The sequence below is a fragment of the Hibiscus syriacus genome, unplaced genomic scaffold (genome assembly GCF_006381635.1).
Source record: "Hibiscus syriacus cultivar Baekdansim isolate YM2019G1 unplaced genomic scaffold, ASM638163v2 tig00113123_pilon, whole genome shotgun sequence".
NCBI classification, from domain to species: Eukaryota; Viridiplantae; Streptophyta; class Magnoliopsida; order Malvales; family Malvaceae; genus Hibiscus; species Hibiscus syriacus.
In genome coordinates, this window is record NW_024063443.1 from 631055 (window position 1) to 638717 (window position 7663).

Sequence of the window (7663 nt, forward strand, 5' to 3'; positions counted from 1 at the left end):
ATATTTTAGTATTCGGGTTGGATTTTTTTTTAAAAAAATCGGGATCGGTCGGATTTTTTTTAAAAATAATTCGGGTTCGGGTCGGGTCGAGTTTTTTTACGTTTGATATTTGGGTCGGGTCGGGTTTTTTTAAAAAAGAATTCGGGATCGGGTCAGATTTTTTTAAAAAAAATTGGGTTCGGGTCGGGTCGGTTTTTTTAAGTTTGATATTCGGGGCGGATCGGGTCGGGTTTTTTTAAGTGTGATATTCATGTCGGATTCAGGTCAGGTTTTTTTAAGTGTGATATTCGGGTTGGGTCGGGTTTTTTTAAGTGTGATATTCAGGTCAGGTTCGAGTTTAGGGTGAAAAATACCCGATCCGACCCAACCCAACCCGACCAATGGCTATCCCTTGTTCTCTTGTTCGGGTCGGGTGGAGGTTCCCTTGTTCTCGGGTCGGGTGGACCAAAAACCCGACCCAACCCGACCCATGACCATCCCTAATTGGGATGATTTTAACTTATGATGTTTATTAGTATGATTTTTATAATTTATTGAAATAAATAATCAATCAATAAAATGAAATTTTAATATTTTTAAATTTTTATAATATATTGCTACATGTAAGTAATAAAACAAATTAAAATTAAGCAAAAAAATAAGAAGGGCAATTCTGTCATTTTACATTACTGAAATCAAATTCATCTGACATGTCTGCAAACCAAACAGAATATGGAATTGGATTTCAATTTCCTGCCAATCAAACAAGTTTCAAATTCATATTCCAATTCCTACAGATTCTAATTCCTTCACATATTTCAATTCCCTCATAATCATTCCAGCGAACCAAACGCCACCTAAGGGTTCCTACATGGAATTAGATTTTAAAACTTTCATATAATTTTGGTTCTTTTTTATATTTTATAAATAATTTAATTTTGTATCCCTAAAATTTTATAATTTTATACTCTTAAATTTCTAGTATATCTTTCAAAAAATTCACACTCTAACCTATTGCAATTATAAGATTATGTAAATTAATAATGACATATTAATAGCTCGTATTATATAATTCGTGTATTGTTATAGGTTGTTATCATGTTTTATTTGATTTTCTTGTGTCATGTTCAAAGTTATCTTACCTATTGTTTATGCATATATAATAGGTTTATGATGCGTTTACAAGACAAAATCAACTTCAAGCTATGATGTAGATGATACCACAAAATCAACCACAGAGTCCACCATCTTAGGTCTTATTACTGTTTATTATAGTTAACAATGTTGAATTACATTATATTTTACGTTAATGTAAACTCCAATTTATTATTATGAATTTCAAGTTTTTGTTATGGATTTCAAGTTTGTTTTATGGATGTCAAGTTTATTGGATAATGCTACAACTTAAATTTGGGAAACAAAAGAGTAGAAAACAACATTTGGAAAATTAATTTAATTCGGCGTTTATAAGAAAAAAGCCACTAAATAGATACGGCGTAGCAATAGTAGCGTTTTACATTCACAAACGTCACTATATGGCATAACATTTAGGAACAAACGCACCATATGTCAAAGCATTTAGCGTCGTTTTTGGGACAAACGCCTTAAAAGAAAAGATAAATAGTGACGTTTGGAAAAAATGTCGCTAAATATCATAACATTTAGCGGCGTTTGTAAAAAAACTACTAAAACATAACCTTTTGCGTGTTTATTTTTGCGCCACAAAGGTTTTTAGCAGCGCTTAAAAACAACGCTATATGACTAAAAAACACCATTAAAAACATGTTTTGATGTAGTGTGGGATTAATATCAGTTAAGGTTAAAAATGTGCGAGTATGAATCAGTTAAATATCATGTTAATTCTGGTCAGATGAACTTCAGGTCGGATCTCGTTTAAATCACATCACATCATTGACAAATAAAATTCAGGTCGAATCTTACCGAGTACGGATAAACTTCTGGTGGGGTTGTTTTCGAGTTAATTATTTTGTGTCTTTCATGAATGTCAAATAATAATTTGTAATTGTATAGGATTTGGAGCAAGTTACAGAAAATAGAAATAATTATGGGCCAATTTAGGGAAAAATATAACTTTAAAAATTAAACTGAACAAACATAAAATTACAAACTGAAATTAAAATAAGTTAAACAACACACAAGGATCATATTGAAACAATTATAAAATGTGAAGCATAACTTAATACAAAAAATGAAATAAATTACATTCATTAAAGTTTGTGAACAAAAGTTTATAGGATTCAAAGATTATGATATAATTTATAGGGTTTGAAATGAAGTTTATGATGCAATTTATAGAGTTTTGAATAAACTACAAAAAATATAAATAATTATGAGCTAATTTTGGGAGAAAATATACTTTTAATGACTAAATTGAACAACATGAAATTAAAAAGTGAATTTTAAATAAATTACGATGTAGTATAATTTATGATATATTTATAGGGTTTGAAATAAAGTTTATGATACGATTTATATGGTTTATAGTAAAATACAAAAAATATAAATAATTATCAGCTAATTTCATATAAAAATATACTTTCAAAGACTAAATTGAACAAACATGAAATCAAAAAGTTAAATTTAAATAAATTAAACAACACGCAAAGATCAAAGCTGAAACAATTGTAAAATATAAAACTTAAATTAATATCAAATTTGACTAAATTGCATTCATTTTAAAATTTGGTGAATGAAAATTTATATGGTTTGGAGATTATAATATAGTTTATATTATTTGAAATGAAATTTTTGATGTGATTTATAGGACTTGGAGTAAATTACAAAAAAATAGAAATAATTATGAGTCAATTTAGGATAAAAATATACTTTTAACGACTAAGTTGAGTAAACATGAAATTACAAAGTGAAAGTTGAATAAATGAAACAACACACAAGGATGAAATTGAAACAATTGTAAAATTTAAAGATTAAATTAATATTGAATTGGACTAAATTGCATTAATATAAAATGTTGGTGAATAAAAGTTTATAAAGTTTTGGAGATTACAATATAATTTATAAGATTTGAAATGAAATTTATGATGTGATTTATAGGATTTGGATTAAATTACAAAACTAAAAATAATTATGGGACAATTTTGGATAAAATATTATTTTAACGATGAAATTAAAAAAGTAAAATATAAATAAATTAAATAACATGCAAGGATCGAATTAAAACAATTGTAAAATGTAAAGTTGAAATTAATATCCAATTGGACTAAATTGCACTCATTTTCAAAGTCAGTGAACAAAAGTTTGACTTCTCATGCATGCATGCATTAATAATATACGTACATACATATCATTCATTCATTCACACACACACATACATATTATTCATTTATTCTTATATACATATACACCACTCATTGACACATACATATATACGTACATACATATCATTCATTCATACATATATATACATACATAACACATTAATAAACAGAGTCGTCTTGAACATTTTTGGAGCCATGAGCGAAAACTTAAAAACAAGCCTCATAAAATAAAAATATTTTTTATTATTTTAACAATTAATTTAATATTATATTAATAAACCATAGAAAAATAATTAAATTTTATCAAATATATTATTTTTATTGTTTTTTAAGAAAATATCTTAAATACAATTAAGAGAACAAAAAAATTTGAATGTGAGTATGATATGAAGTTTGAGTTTGAGCAAAAATAAAAATGAAGAATAAAATTTATTTTATCGTTAAATTAAGATCGAAGAAAACTAAGAGTTAAAGTATATTTGATAAATTAAAGAAAGAGATTTTGAAAAGATAAAAAAATAATTAATTTCAATTTAAAATTGAACGGGATTAATGAGAGAGATAAAGAAAAGTATGAAAATTTGAGATTTTTTCATAGTTTAGAGTTTTTTAGTTTAAGCTTTTTATTTAAGCAACCATTTTTATAGTTGATGCAACAAAATTGGGGGTTCCAAGAAAAAAATGGAGAATCTAAAACTTGAATTACCCCAACCCTATCCAGTCTTCTTGCCCTTCCCGGTGCTGGCTCACATCAAACCTATGCTCAAACTAGCAGAGCTTCTCAGCCATGCCGGTTTCCAAGTCACCTTCATCAACACCTAACACATCCACAGCCGTCTCCTCCCTTCCATCGACACCACCGCCTTCCACCGTCGCTTCCCTAACTTCCACGTCTTGTCCGTCCCTGACGATCTCCCCCTCTCCGTCCATGCAAATTCTTAGATATCTTGCCATCTATCAGATCTACCATCGTCACTGCACTCCGTCAGCTGTTGGTTTCTGATCTCAGGTTCTCAATAACCACCTGCATCGTAGTAGATGGGATCATGTCTTCCACTGCCGTAACGACCTAGGAAGCATGGGGACGCCATCCACGGGGATGACACGGGGACGGTTGGGGTACGGCTGAAACGGCGTCGGGATGTTTCAGGGATGGCTGGGGACTTTCACATGCGTCCCCAAGATCTTTTTGTCATTTTACATTTAAAAATAAATCCCATCGCATTACCTAATTTCATAGCTTCTCAATTATTTCTTCTCTCGACTCTTATCGTCTCTCAACTCTCAACTCTAAATTTATGCTGCTGAAGTGAAGACTTCCAGGTTTCAAAGTGTCAGTTGGATATGTAAGTTCTCCAATTTCTCTATGTTTTTCAATTTGTTTTCTCTTCCCTTTTCAATTTATTTTTATTACCGAATATCCTTTGCAATTTAAAGTTTTCTTTGCTCTCTTTGTGCTTCTCTCATCTTGTTTCTATATGAAATTGATGATAAAAAACATGCTCAAGTGTTTCACGAATGGAATTCTGCTCGCTCTTAATGAATTAAACCATAAAACTGTCTCGAGTAGAATCCTTTCATCCTGCACTTTGCCATTCTATTATTGTCAAGATTCAATCCCGTTTTTCTTGTAACTAGTGTCTGCTAAAATGAGAAGCTAAAAAATAAGTTCCTTGTACCACAAATTTATTCTGTTCTTCATGTTGTTAATAGCTGAGGTGTGGTTCTTGTCTAAGTTTAGCTCTTCTCTAGTGTGGTTTGGTGTTCATGAGAAAGTTAAGGATTTATAGTGTCATCTTATTTTTTTAGCTCTTCGTTATTGCATAAGTTCTATTTGATCTTATTGGTATTCTTCTTTACTTCACTTCTGAAAGCAATAGGTTACGTTTTTTTGATTTCTAAGTCGTTTTTTGGGTCCTGTTTTCTGATGGGTTTTGTTTGAAGGATTTGGTGTCTTGTGCCAACCCAATTGCTCGTGAATGTTGTTGTCCGTCCGAGGAACAATTAGTTTGATTTTCCATTTAGTTAAGACAGACATTTAGTTTAACTTTTTTTTAGCTCTTCGTGTTTCTTTTTGTCGCATAACAGGTGATGGGGTTGATTATGTTTCAAGGTTACATGACTACCCATTAGTTGCTTTCTATGGGATTTTGGTTTTGTTGAGAGAGTAGTTGAGATTTTAAACAGTGTTGGTTTCATTTTTCTAGTAGCAACATTTCTCAAGAATAAAAAACAGAGTATAACAAATTTGAGTTATAATTCCGAAACGTCTGGTAAAATAAGCCCTACTTATAAATTAGAATATTGCTAAAGAAGTAAAATGGTAAATTGTTTTATCTGGAAATAAACTTTAATCAACTTGAAGTTACTTACAGATTGCATGCAATGAAATTTTCAGATACGCGGGTGTTAAACGCAGTAAGTTGGGGTATATTGATTCCACTAGGTGCCATAATAGCAAGGTACTTGAAGGTATTCAAATCTGCTGATCCTGCATGGTTTTATCTGCACGCTTCATGTCAGTTATCGGTCTTTTTTTCAGTTCGAAGCAAAACATAGTAGTCTGCATGTAACTTATATTCACATCTCTTTTCGCTTTTTGTATTCGTCTTTTATATTTGCATGCTTTGTTTTCAATTACATTCAATTGATGCATATATTTAAACTCATTTAATTTTTTTAATGTAACTTAATATTGTTGTTTGAGTCTTAATATTTGACTTTATTTATAATTTTTTATATAAATTTATAATTTTAAAATTATTTTATATGCCGTACCGTTGCTATCCCCGTATCTTGTATTTTTAAAAATTGGCGTTTTCCGTCCCTGTATCAATATCAATGCAACATAGGTAACGGCTGGTGAAGAATTCGGGATCCCTGTTTTAGCGTTCGGCACGTTCAGTGCTTTCTGCACCTGGACTTACTTTCATTTATCCAAACTCATTGAGGAAGGGGAAGTTCCACTGCAAGGTTAGCTTAAGCCTTGTTGACTTTTAATCCATGAAGATATAGTTTTTGCTTCTTTTAATCATATATAATTTGCAGGTAAAGAGATGGACAAGCTGGTGGCTTGCATTCCAGGAATTTGCAGATACGGGCGTTGACTAAACAAGGAGCGATCAAATTAAATGAAATTATGGCACTTAGATTGATTTATTCATAATACACTTTGATTTGGTTAACAAATGCAATTAATTAGATTAATGGAAGTCCGATTGGTCTATTGCCTGAAACAGAATCGACCGATTCATTGTACTATTTACAGGGTTGAGAGAGCTTAGGATCCAAGATTGGAATTCTTTATCAACGAGGCCAAAGCCATGCTGCGAACATCTGCTGTAATACTAAACACCTTCGATGAACTCGAAGCTCCCGTTATTTTTAAACTCACCTCTTTGTTCTCCAAAATCTACACCATCTGCCCTTTGCATGCCCTCTCTAATGTCCGTATCAACGTCAACGACGACCCATCCCCTTCAGCATCAGCAACAATTATTCTGTGGAAAGAGGACGAAGATTGCATCACTTGGCTCCATTCCCAACCATCGAACTCAGTCGTCTTCGTCAGCTTTGGGAGCATGGCCAGCTTCACGCATGACCAAATACTCGAGTTTTGGCATGGCTGGGTCGACAGTGGGAAATCATTTCTGTTGGTCATTCAATCCGACTTGATCATCTGAGAAGACTGGTGGTAATTCGGGTCAACTCTTGACGGACCTTCAAGAAAGATCCAAAGGTAAGGGAATGATAGTGAGTTGGGCACCTCAAGAGCAGGTGTTGACTCACCGAGCCGTCGGAGGGTTCTTGACTCACGGCGGATGGAACAAGATCTTGGAAAGTACACATACCGGAGTGCCGATGATTTGTTGGCCTGTAATATCAGACCAACAAGTGAACAGCAGGTTCGTGAGTGAGGTTTGGAGGGTGGGTTTGGACATGAAAGACAGATGCGAAAGAAGAGTGGTGGAGAAGATGGTGAGGGATTTGATGGAAGTAAAGATAGATGAAATCATGAAGGTGATGCATGGGGTTGCAGAGCAAGCTCGGAAGAGTGTTGAAGAAGGTGGTTCTTCTTATCGGAACCTGTACTTACTGACTCAAGACATTAGGTCATCACTACTTTGATTTAGCTCCACATAGCAGATATGATGTCAATCGTACAAACCTTCATTTTTTCTCACGAATCCATTTCGTTTGGTCGATAGCCTTTATTTCTCATTTTCATTCTTTATATTAAAGAATTATGGAAATAAAAGTTGAGTTTTATTAAAAAAATAAATTACAATAAAAAGTTTATAATTATAAGCAAATTAAATATATAATTTTTTGACACCTGTTTTTGTCCCCGTTTTAATTGTTATTACTATTATTATTATTAATAT

General features: G+C 32.1%; 1 pseudogene; it reads left to right on the forward strand.

Moving 5' to 3' along the window:
• The first annotated feature begins 3956 nt into the window (after positions 1-3956).
• Positions 3957-7436, forward strand: LOC120185376 (annotated as a pseudogene).
• The last annotated feature ends 227 nt before the right edge of the window (positions 7437-7663 follow it).